The 12,995-nt window shown below is 36.1% G+C and overlaps 1 pseudogene; it reads right to left on the minus strand.

Moving 5' to 3' along the window:
* Nucleotides 1-3,866: 3,866 nt before the first annotated feature.
* Nucleotides 3,867-12,674, minus strand: LOC112835499 (UDP-glucuronosyltransferase 2B18-like; annotated as a pseudogene).
* Nucleotides 12,675-12,995: the final 321 nt, after the last annotated feature.

The raw sequence follows: 12,995 nt of genomic DNA on the forward strand, positions 1-12,995 counted from the left end.
AACAGATTGGTGATGAGTGCAGAGTGGTTACATGTGGGCCTAACAGAATGACTCCCTCTAACCACTACTGCCCTAGCTATTACTGATACAAAGAATCTAGCCTGCTAGTGTGTCTATTCTGATCTGATGATACATTTGGAGATCAGTGAGGCTACAGACTCAGTGGGCCTCCTTTGGCCTCTTGAGGCTGGACTTCCTATAACCCCCCATTTCACAAACTTCATTTTAAAATTACTCATCTGAGTTTTACCATGATGCAGTGCCCAAAGGTACAAAATCTTTGGGATTTGAACAAATGAGAAATGTGGAATACCATCTGCTGTGTCAGTTTTCAGTTTATTGTGTCTCAGCTTCAGATTCAGCTTTGTGATACTGAATCTGAACACTATCAACATTTCTTCTTTGCTGACTGGCTAAATGTTAAGCTTCATCAGTAGAGGACACTGGGGCAACTGCATAGTGTCAGGGGGACCCATCCCTTTAAAGGCCTCATCTTTATTATTCAGTAATTTTTGTGACTCTTGTTGGATTTTAAGAACACGTAAAGAATGTCCTTCAAAATCCTAAAGATAAACTAAACAATATAAGAAAATTGGTAGTATATTTGTATTACTTATCCTTTAATAAATATTGCATTCTATATGGAATATGGAAATTAAAACTCTTGGTTACATAGTTCCTGACATAGATGGACCCAGCTTCCTACATTATTATCAGTCATTTGATTTTTGTCTTCGACCTCTGGTGCTTATGTAATTCTGGTTGTAAACAATATATTTGAAATAATACTAGCACAGAGATTATAAAGATGAAAAAACTTACATCAGTTCTGTCATTCTGTGTAACCACTTGGAGTTTTTGTGTTTAAATTTTTTGGACCTCTTAGACATTTGAAAGCCGCTAGAATCAATCTTGAAGAAACAAACACGTGGATAGTATTGCAATTTTTGGAATTTATAATGGGACTTTTGTGACTCTGCTAAATGTGTCTTTATGTTTACATCTTTTCCTAACTATAGTGTTATATCGCTTTATGGGAAACTTTTCAAAATTAAAAGGAATGAGAATTCTTGATCACCTATGATTGGACATAGGTTTATGTATCTGGCTATATGGTCTAAGGATTGCAAAGATCAATTTTGACAAAGTCATTATTTGCAGAAATTACTTCATTAAGACAAGTGGATTGGAATTCAGCTCGGGTAGTACACGCAGAGCTTCATTATGCCTCAGGCTAATGTGTATGTGTAAGGTGTCGCTCCTTCTCTACCCCCTCCCCCACCTCACTATTTTTTTAAAAAGACATTAATGTAATTAAAGAACATTAATGCATTACTTTTTTCTTCTGTGTACTTTACTATTTTTTACTTTCTAGTGAGGTGATTATTCCAAGTTTAATAAAAGAAAATATTCATTGTTTCCTTTCTGGATATTATTATTATAATTACAGTGATTATTGCTAAATGTAATTTTTTTGTATAGAGGAATGCTATAAAAATCTCCATATAATCAAAGTGCTAAGAATGCCTCATTTCCATCCAACTGTTTAAATATATCTCTTGTCACGCAGAAGAGCTGCTCTTAACTTTATTTGCTTTTTCTTTTTGTGGTTTACTTTGTAAGTTGTGTTCTGAGTCTAAAGGCTCTATTACCAATATTTAAAGGCAAGCGCTGGAGACCTTTTGCTATTTCAAATGCTTTCTTATGCATGGACTTTAAAAATTGTTGCACAAAATATTTGGCTGTCATCTGCAGTTTGCTTTTCTATGTGATGTGAGAAAAGAATCAATAAAAAGGTTATGTAAGTTTCTGTTTTGATATCCTCAGTATCCCATGTATTAAAGGAGTTGGAAATATCTGACTTGACAAGGTAAGGCCAAAAAATGGGAGATTATTGTAGGGGGAGGGGAATCTTCTAACATTATAATCCAGAGGAATTGGACTAAATCTTGGCTGGGCCCCACCTATCATTTCTATTCTTTTATTTCGTGTCTTACTATCCAGTTATAAAGGGTTCAATAAAGTGAGAAAAGGAATTCAGACATATCCAAGGCTTTGTGTGGAAAATACCTTTTGTCCTTTCAACCAAAGATTTTACTGGTTGCATGGTTTTAGGTAGGAAGCCAGTTAGAACCATTCAGAATTCCTGTAACAAAGGAAATTTACAGGAAAGAATATTTTGTATTTCAAGAGGGTTGTGAACTATAAACGCAAAGGACTTGCCTAAACACTGAGCTAAGGCTCTTGACCAAACTTTAACTTCTCTTCCATCTGTACTTAGGTCATGGCTTGTGTCCTTAAGGATGGCCCCACCTCCTGTGTTGAGTCCTTGCTCAAGAAAATGTGATCCTGCCAAACAATAAAACATACATTGTCTAACTCACCTAGCCAAACCTTTTTCAGTAATTTTCCACTTACTCCTTTCTGTAATTTTCCATTTCCACATAGCCCCCAGTCCCTTTTTTTTTATTGTTAATCACCATGCATTACATCATTAGTTTTTGATACAGTGTTCCATGATTCATCGTTTGCATATAACACCCAGTGCTCCATGCGGAATGTGCCCTCTTTAATACCCATCACCAGGTTAACCCATCCTCCCACCCCCCTCCCCTCTAGAACCCTCAGTTTGTTTTTCAGAGTCCATAGTCTCTCATGGTTCATCTCCCCCTCCAATTCCCCCCCTTCATTCTTCCCCTCCTGCTATCTTTTTTTTTTTTTAACATAAAATGTATTATTTGTTTCAGAGGTACAGATCTGTGATTCAGCAGTCTTGTACACTTCACAGTGCTCGCCATAGCACATACCCTCCCCAATGTCTTTCACCCAGCCACCCCATCCCTCCCACCCCCCCCTACTAGCAGCAATTTCCACAATAGCCCAAATTTGGAAAGCTGTGGAAAGAGCCAAGTTGTCCATTGACAGATAAATGAATTATGAACACACACACACACACACACACACACACACACACACACACACACACAGAGTGGAGTGTTACGCAGCCATCAAAAAGAATGAAATCTTGCCATTTGCAACGACGTGGATGGAACTGGAGGGTATTATTGCTGAGCAAAATAAGGCAATCAGAGAAAGACATATATCTAGTCCCTTTTTTATTCCTTTCTCTTTTTACTTGTCTATAGTTCTTTTTTGTTCCCAGTTGCTCTCTCTTTAAAAACCTCAGTCACCTTTGTCTTAGTTGCAGTTGAATTCAGTTTATACTGGAATCTCTCTTCCTTACTACAGTAGTGTGAATAACATCTGTCTTGCCACCTTTAACAAGTATTCAGCTGTGTTTTTCTTTGTCAGGGGCACATGTATTCTATTTGATTTTATTTATACAGCAGATACTTCTGAAAATGCATGGTAAAAACAATCAGGCTTCTTAAGTCACAGACTAAAACGCTAGTGAGTTTTTTTTTTTTCCACTTAAGAGATATATGTCCGTATTAAAGTAGAATTATTTGAGGATTTTTAAAATGAGAATTATAAATGGAATATAATCCATCTTTATAGGTAGCATGTCTCTTTGGTTTGATGAACAGAATTGAAGAATGACAAGAAGAATATTGAGGGAAGTAGATGTCAAAAAATACGTAGGATTATTTACCCCATAGGGTAGAATGGATTAACCAATACAATATATTTAACCAAGAGTAAAATATTTGGGTGAGGCACAGGTCTATAAAATGTGGAGGAGAATCTGTCACAACTTGATCCACAGTAGTTGAATTAAATGGAGTGATCTTACTTATGCTTGCTAGCTTACTTGCCTATTATGTCTCAAAAGTCTATTCCCTTTTTTCTTTTCTTTGTTAAACTTTTTTTTTTTTAAGATTTTATTTATATATTTGACGGAGAGAGACAGCGAGAGAGGGAACACAAGCAGGGGGAGTGGGAGAGGGAGAAGCAGGCTTCCCGTAGAGTGGGGAACCCAATGTGGGGCTCGATCCCAGGACCCCGGGGTCATGACCTGAGTCTAAGGCAGACGCTTAATGACTGAGCCCCTCAGGCGCCCCATTCTTAAACTTTTGACAACAAGCAACATTTTATGACAAGGAAAGTAACAATTGCCACAGAGGCCAGTAGGAACCCAATCATATCCAAAGAGTGGTACTGGAACTAGGGGAGGTTGTAAGAAGCTGGGCATAGGTACTTGACTCCTTTATGACGAATGACAAACTCAATCCAGAGGACTGCTCCATCCAGAGGCTTTATAAGCTGATCATGATGAATGGTTGATAACCACATAGCATTCTCTTTATAGCTGAAAGAAAATCAAATGATTTACAGAACAAAGTAGAAAAGTGAAAATTTTCATGTGGATGGTAAAAATGCGTGCCACATAACACTGGAAGAAAATTCTATTATTTTTTTTTAGAGACAATTACAGAGATCTTTATGGGCTGGAATTTGTTGAATGTCTAGGATTTCAAACTGAAGAAAAAAAAGTTGGGAGATGACAAGTATTTCTAGCTTAGAAAGTGGAATGAGTTAAGTCCCCAAGGCAAAAAAAAAATTACAATATTTTGACATGCAAATTTTGAATTATCCAGTAAGGAATTGTTAATAGATCTGGTAAGCAAATTTCAAAATACTATCATAATCCAGAGATAGGAGACAAAATCCATGTGAGGTTCAGGGAAATGTCTGGGCAGAGCTGATCCAAGAGCTGGTAGTGACTTGATAACAGTGAATTAGTGGTTGCAAGTGTGGAATGGATTGTGTTGGTTTGGGTCTTGATTCTGACACTTTGCTTTTTTATCATTTCTGTTTCTCAGTTTTTATCATTTCTGTTTTTGTTTTTCATTTCTCTTTTATCATTTCTGTTTCTCTGTTTCTTCTGTTTCTCAGGATAGGAATAGTACCTTTCTTAATCTTACGATTTTGAGGAATAATGTATTGATTCCTGGAGATGTCCCTATCATTTAGAGACTCCGTTTGTGTTTGGTATTGTTTTTCTTGTTAGTATTGTCATTTTAGAATGTGGAGAGTGCTCAACATTTCTCTTGCAGGCATTGCTAGTTGCATTTGTTTCTACTGTTGAAATGATTATGGACTAACAGAAAGAAGAAGGATTAATAAAGAGGGCTTACAAACTTCAGATCACAATGTGCTATGGCACTGTAGCAAGAACTGTGGAGGTAACTTCTGTCCCTGTCCTGTGAAAACCACTGAGAGCACCACTGGGTTTTTGAGAGGAGGGAAGTAATCCTGAAACATAATCTGTAATACAATAGGGAACAACTATAATGAAGAAGTTACTTAATCCGTACAAAGAACTTAGTACAGTGTGTACCAGTATCATAAACATTCAATACATATCCGCTAATAAATTTTCTTCATTTGGGGGCACAGCTTTACCTTACTAAGAATTAAAAAATGTAAAAAGACATCAATTTTAGAAAGATATGCTTTTACATAAAACTGCCAGATCAAAGATATCCTTAAAAAAAAAAAAAAAATGTGCTTCCCATGGTGCTTATTTAGGATGAGTAATAGTTGGGCTAAATTAAAATTAAATAACATTACTTTTAAAATGCAGATGTCCCCTGTGATATAACCAAACATTCACAAAATTTTATTTCTAAAGTCATGGAAAAAGGGAAATATATGCTTAATTATGATATTAGTAATAATAGGAAGAGTATAGCAAATTAATGTATATACTGAAATAATTTGGAAATCAAATATTTCTGGTCCAGAAAATTTGGCTTTTAAACGGGCGCCTGGGTTGCTCAGTCGTTAAGCATCTGCCTTCGGGTCAGGTCATGATCCCAGGGTCCTGGGATTGAGCCCTGCATCGGCTCCCTGCTCAGTGGGAAGCCTCCTTCTCTCCCACTCCCCCTGCTTGTGTTCCCTCTCTCACTGTGTCTCTCTCTGTCAAATAAATAAAATCTTTAAAAAAAAAAAAACAGGAATATTCCAATAGATATCCTCCAAGTCAGTTACTTTTTGATTTTTTAGTTCTATCAAAACAAAAACAAGCATAATGAAAATTAAGAATATAACGGCATTTATAAGTAGTATTCACAAAGTTTTAATTGGATAAATCTGAAAGTTGTAGTTATTTATCGTTTATCAGTGATGGGATCAAAATATTAGCATAGAAAATTTTGGAAGTGTTTGGGAATTTGAGATCGATAACATCATGCTGGTTTACAGAAATTAAACCATTTTAGAAGAGTTTAAAACAGTTGAGTTATGCTGAAAGTTGTAATTGTGCAGATTAGTACTGTTGTAACATTCATGGTTCCCTGCTTCAACCTGATTGTCAATGCTTCCTCTTAATCTTTCTGTTAACCATTTTGGTGATTCTTTTTATTGATTATGTCAAAAATTTCTTTACTATCTTTAAACCTCTTACAAACTTCTTCCCTAAAACTACCAAAAAAAAATTATTCTGACACAATGGATTATTGATGGTGGTCTTCAAAGCATTGAGCAAATCTTAGTCATAATTGTTTTCATATTTGGACTCATTGCTTCCTGCCTGCCTTTCATATGAGCATCTCTCTAGAAATAGTATCTAGTAAAAAAAAAAATTGTACTCACGAAGGATCATTAATGACTGTCCTCAATGCACTGAGCAAATCTCTACTTGACACTGTGTTCAAGTTCAAACTAACAGCTGCTCCCTTGGCCTTCATGTGAGTGATGTTATCAGGTTGATCCGCAAACAAAGGAATGCCCGCCATAGGGATACCATGATAGATGTGGCCTTATAGATGCCATTGGTTCCACCATGAGTTATAAAAACTTTGGTTTTTGGATGACCTCGGATTGAGTGAATTTCACTAAAATTATTATATCTTTAAAATGAGAAATGAACATTGTAATGGACTGAATCTAGAGGCAGTGTTTTTCTTTTTTTAGATAACAGATTATTATACATGTGAAACTGCATTTAAATTACTTTCAGAACTCAGAGCAAGAAGCATGTAAGTCTGCTAGAGAGGTAGATGAAGATTACATTAAAGAAGTGTGTTTGACTTCAAAAATGAATACAAGATTGGCAGGCGAACAAATGGAAAGAACATTTTGGATAAAAAGAAACAGCATGTGGGGCACCTGGGTGGCTCAGTCGTTAAGCGTCTGCCTTCGGCTCAGGTCATGGTCCTGGGATCCAGCCCCGCATCAGGCTCCCTGTTCAGCGGGAAGCCTGCTTCTCCCTCCCCCACTCCCCCTGCTTGTGTTCCCTCTCTCGCCGTGTGTCTCTCAAACAAAATCTTAAAAAAAAAACGTGCAAAAAGAGGGGGGCATGTTAGAAACATTCTCTTAAATAAGTCATTGAGTCTGATATGAAGGGTGTGTCAGGGTAGCAGGAAGAGTGATGGTGGTGGCACTGGAACCAGAGGAAGGAGAAGCTACATTTAATCATAAAATGTGTTATTAATGCAAAATATTGTAGAATTTTTTCCTATAGAAAATGGAGAACCACTGGCAATAGAAGAGCTGTTCTTTTTCAGTAGCATTTGAAGTACGCCTGCAAGTAGGAGAAAGATAGGTATAATTCAAAGACAGCAACAATTTAGGATGTTACTGAAAAATTCACCTGTGAGAAGTAATTATACCTGAAATAAAGCTATTTTGATTCTGGCCATAAGGAATGTGACTATGTAATAAAATGCCAACTTTTATATTTTTTCCTAGGACTAGAAATAATACAAGTAAGTTTTATTTTTTAGTATTTCAATAGTAAATGCTCAATAAATTCGTTTTTTGTTGAGCTATTGCTCTGCTCAGCTGTTATCAGCTGTCACTCATGTTTTCAGTATTTGTTCTCCAGAGTCATACCAAGAAGGTCATTTTGGGGGATCCACTTATACAGCTGAGTATTGAGTCCTAAGGTTTGTGGTTTCTTGCCATCAAATCTCCATAGAACCTGTTGGGGTAAAGAAAATACCTATTCTATGAGTTGAACTTCAAAGTTTTACAGCATATTAGAATTCTAGAGAGATTTAAAGACCTCTGGTTAAATGCCTTCCATATGACAGCCGAGGAAATGAGGACAGGGGGTGTTAGGTAATGAGAACCAATAAAACACTGATGTAATAGAAATGCTCATATAACATGTACCTATTTTTTATGTTCAGATACGGAATAAAGTCATGGCATTTCACACATCGTGGCATAGACAAATAGTGGCATAAATTATCAATGACAAATTCATATATTTAAGAAATTGTTAGGCAATCATGATTCCAGTACAGAAAACAGTTGCAAATTATACGTTTATTTTGCTATATATACTGTTGTTTTCTAAACTTAAATATTAACCTGTATTTCTTTTTAATTGTCACAGAAGGGAATTTACTTATATCCACCTGTTTCTCAAGTTCTTATATTGGAGTTTTACATTTTTTGATATATAAGAAGGCTAATCTATGCAATCAGGTGCTTGTGAGAAGTATTTGTGTTTCCTTATAAATTATTAATTCTGCTTAGGAAGTAAGTATAACTTCTTTTAGATTATAAATTGTTAAGCATTACCTCCAAGAAAAATTTCAGTTGATAATTTTTGACATGAACTCAGAGTATTACCACTATTGCTAGGTTTGGAAATTCTTTTGATTTAGAAAGAGCTTGTTGATAATTTACAAATAACAACATGGATGTTGAAAAAATTCCAAAATCGGAGTGCTAAAATTTATTCAGCTGACTTTTAACACTTCAAAAATGAGGCACATAGCATTGCCTATGCCAGTACCAAAATCTGGTGTCGACTTTGGAATTCCCAAGCAATCCCCATAAACTGGATTACAGTTTATTAGTGTTTAACTTCTATTTGTTATGTGAATATAAAGTAACTTTAGATTCTCAGCAAAAAATTAACATAGGTGATTAGGTGAAGATTGTATCAGATAAGAAAAGTTACTTATATATTAGTAAAAACTAATATTTTATGGAGGAGGCATCTGAGCCCTTTTCATGCCAGTCTTCCTTCTGCCTGACCCCTTTTTTCCCTTCTTCCTCAATCAGGAGCAGTAATCTGATTGATTAGAAGCAGAGTCCATTTGAGGCCAGGGTTCACCTCAAGGACAGGACCCATATCCACCCTTGATCTTTTACCTGCCCATTCAACTGGGGCAGACCTATTTTTCTTTCTCTAAATCATTGTGGCTTGCTTGGACACCCGGACACAGCTTGGTGAGCTCTGGCTATCCTTTCTCTGAATAGCACCCTGAAAAGCACACTGAATAGGCCTATCCAAAGTTTAGGGGAAATAAAAGAGGCCAGGATTACATGGAAAACACAAAAACTGCATGGTGCATTCAGATTTTTATCAATATTGCATAACGTGCTGGTACAGCTACTATTAAAGTTTAACTTTTTCCTGATAACATCTATAGTGTGTACAGTGCCCTCAGGAATCCTTCATCGAAAAGAAACAAGTGACAAAATTTGGAGATTTTTGTACCTGTCCACAATACCATTATAATACCAAAATTTCATACTGCACCTCATATGTGTGTGTGTGTATATGTATATATCACAGTTTTAATGTCAAAGTTATCATCAATAAAATAATACCCTCTGTACTACTACAGCATCTGCCGTGTGTATTTTGGTTTTTAAACCGATATCTGAGATAAATTGTAGATGTAATAGTTTACCTTTCTTGCAGGAAATGTTTGTAATCAAAACTTAGAGAGTTTGACTCATTAAGTAGCTGTTCACTAAAAGGTATTTTATCTACCTTTTGTGGAATTTGGCAAGAGCTGATGCAATCACATTGGCTCTTTCTTCTGTCATGTTACTGACCATCGACCCCAGAGTGAAAACCACAGTACCATTTTCTCCAGAGCTCTGGGCAAACTCTTCCATTTCCTGTGAAGAAAGAATTTGCTCCATCACAAAAGAGGAATAGCAAAGCAAGCACTGTTGAAAGGAGTACTATAAACAAATAGAGAAAATCAAATATAATCAGGAATTAAAGTAGCATCTGTTTTTTTTAAATCGTAAAATAATATAAATTTTACCATCTTAATTGTACCTAAGTGTACTCAGTAGGTATATTGTGCAATCTTCAGAACTTTTTTATCTTCTAAAACTGGAAGTCTATACCTATTAAAAGAACTTTATTTCCCTTTATCTCAGCCCTTGGCAATCCTCATCCTATTTTCTGTTTCTATGAATTTGACAAGTCTAGATACCTCATATAAGTTGTATAGTATTTGTCTTTTTGTGACTGACTCATTTCGCAAAACAACTTTGTCCATGTTGTGACAGATGTTGAATTTCTTTCCTTGTAAAGGCTGAGAAATATTCCATTGTTTGTATTTACCACATTTTGTTTATTAATCTGTTGATGGCCACTTGGGTTGCTTTGGCCTCTTGGCACTTGGTAATATGTGCTGCCGTGAACATGGGTCTGCAAATATCTCATCTGGATCCTGATTTCAGTTCTTTTGGATATATACTCAGAAGTGGAATGGGGGGATCATGGGGTAATTCTGTTTTAATTTTTTTGAGGAAACTCCTTGTTTTCAGTAGTGGCTGTTTTATTAACAGACCTAATCCTCAGGTCCTTTGGAAAGAGATGTATGCATGAGGTCAATTCCTTCTGTTATGTATATTTGTGTAAATGAGTGTGTGTGTAGGTAAGAAATGAAATAGAGCCTGTGCACAATTGTGAGGGGGAGATACTTTTAGACAATAATAGACAGTATACCCAGACTCTTATCAATAATGTTATTAATTACTATGGTAGATTCTTGGAAGTAGGACACACACAGCAGGATCTTAAGTTAACTTTAATTCTTTATTATAGTTCTACTAAATCATTTGTTTTTATTCCAGACAGATTTTCTGGAGTATTATTTTAGTCATTAGTATTTCACTTCCCTGACTATGAGCACTAAGAAAATGTTACTTATGATTAAGATAACTTTATAACATTATCTCAAGCCTATAATCCTTTATACCTTACCTTAAACCTTGTCAAAATTTCCCAAACTCTCTCCCTAAATTACTAATTGCTGATATTGAGGAGTGTCATATTATAGTGTGGAATTTCTGTGAAATCATCCTGCAAGTCTTCTTTATAACCCAGAAATATATTGTGTCGTTACCTTTTTTGAGTAACAGTATTGCGGGTTTGTTTACATATGACACCCTTTGCCCTGAAATCATACTGTAAAATTGATGTCTCGTTAGAATGTGCTTTCTGTGACTGGCGGTGAGGGGCGGGGCCCTGGTCATCACCACAGTGAGGGCCCCAGGGAGCACTTGAACCACAGCAGAGCTGTGATCACCCTCCTGAGTAGCTCAGTTAAGACTAGATAAAGCTCCTGGTGAAGATGTGTTTGCCTGGAATTGTTTCAGAGTCATTTTGTCTTCTTGTCCCTGATCCATGCCAATTAAAAAAATATATATATATTACTTTCTATGCTAGAATGACTCCACATTGTTCAGTGTACTCCTTCCAAAGGGGGGAAAATGTAGTTTCCTGGATACCTGATCAAAACCATATGCTTATCCTTTCTCCCTCCCTTCCCTTCCCTTGCCTTGCCTTGCTGGTGCCTGTGCCTTTTTGCCTTTTTGCCTTTACCTTTTTGCCTTGCCTTGCCTTCCCATCCTCCATCCTCCATCATCTCTTTTTTTCTCTCTGGAACATAATGATCTAGCTTTCCAATATAAAAGCTATACTTTCTCATCCTAATCATTGTCATAAAACTTTTCAAAATCATTTTTTACAGAGAAAGGAAACAGTTTTCCAACTTCAGTAGTCTTTTTTTTTTTTTTAAAGATTTTATTTATTCATCTGAGACACAGAGATAGAGAGAGAGAGCATGAGCAGGGAGAAAGGCAGAGGGAGAGGGAGAAGCAGGCTCCCCGCTGAGCCAGGAGCCCGATGTGGGGCTCGATCCCAGGACCCTGGGATCCTGACCTGAGCCGAAGGCAGACGCTTAACGTCTGAGCCACCCAGGCGCCCCCAACTTCAGTAGTCTTGTATACTATATTTTGTAGAGCATTCTTCAAAAGTATAATTCCACCCTGATGGCATTTTCCTATGACTCACATAGTGCATCCTGGTATAATGTGTGTGATTCCAGTGACTGTAGCTGCAGTTAAGATTACCTATTTTCAGTGTTTTCTTTCACTGGCCTAAAGCTTCTTCATCCATGCTGTAGAAGATTATTCCCTATAGTATTATACTAATAGATTTTCTGCAGATTAATCACTGATATGGACTGGTGGTTCTCATTCCCTGACATCCTTATGAAAATAAGCTTATTGCAAGAAAATTTGCGAAAGTATAAAAAATTGCAAAAAAGGAAATAAGATTTACTCATACTGTCTACCTGGGGATATGCCTGGTTTAGAATTTGCTTTCTTTTTTTTTTTTAATTGAAAAGTATATATAACATTGTGCAATTTAAGGTGCACAACATGTTGACCTCATACATTTATATATTGTAATGATTTCCATCATAATTATAGCATCTCATGTCACATAATTATTTCCTTTTTGTGGTTAGGGTAATTAAGATCTAGTCTCTTAGCAAGTTTGAGGATTATAATACATTATTTTTGTATTCACTATACGGTGTATCAGCTCTCTAAGACATTACTGCTAGTTGCAAGTTTGTACCCTTAAACAGTATGTCTCCTATTACCCCACTTGCCAGGATGGTTAGCTCCTGATAACCACCATAACCGTTCATGATTCCACATATAAGTGATATCATATAGTATTTATTTTTCTCTCTTTTTGAAAAGATAAAGTTGACAAACCTTTTATATAGACTAAGAAAAAAAGACTCAAAATTAGAAATATGAGAGGAGACATTATAATTGGTAACACTGAAATGCGTAGGATCATAAAAGACTACTATGAACAATTATATGCCAACAGGTTAGATAATCTAGAAGAAATGGATAAATTCTTAGAAAAACACAACCTACCAAGACTGAATAATGAAAAGTAGACATTTGAACAGACCAATAATGAGTAAAGAGATTGAATCAGTAATCAAAAACCTCCC

This window comes from Callorhinus ursinus, unplaced genomic scaffold (assembly GCF_003265705.2).
Source record: "Callorhinus ursinus isolate GAN/ISIS: 27379988/994484 unplaced genomic scaffold, GSC_fseal_2.0 scaffold4, whole genome shotgun sequence".
NCBI lineage: Eukaryota > Metazoa > Chordata > Mammalia > Carnivora > Otariidae > Callorhinus > Callorhinus ursinus.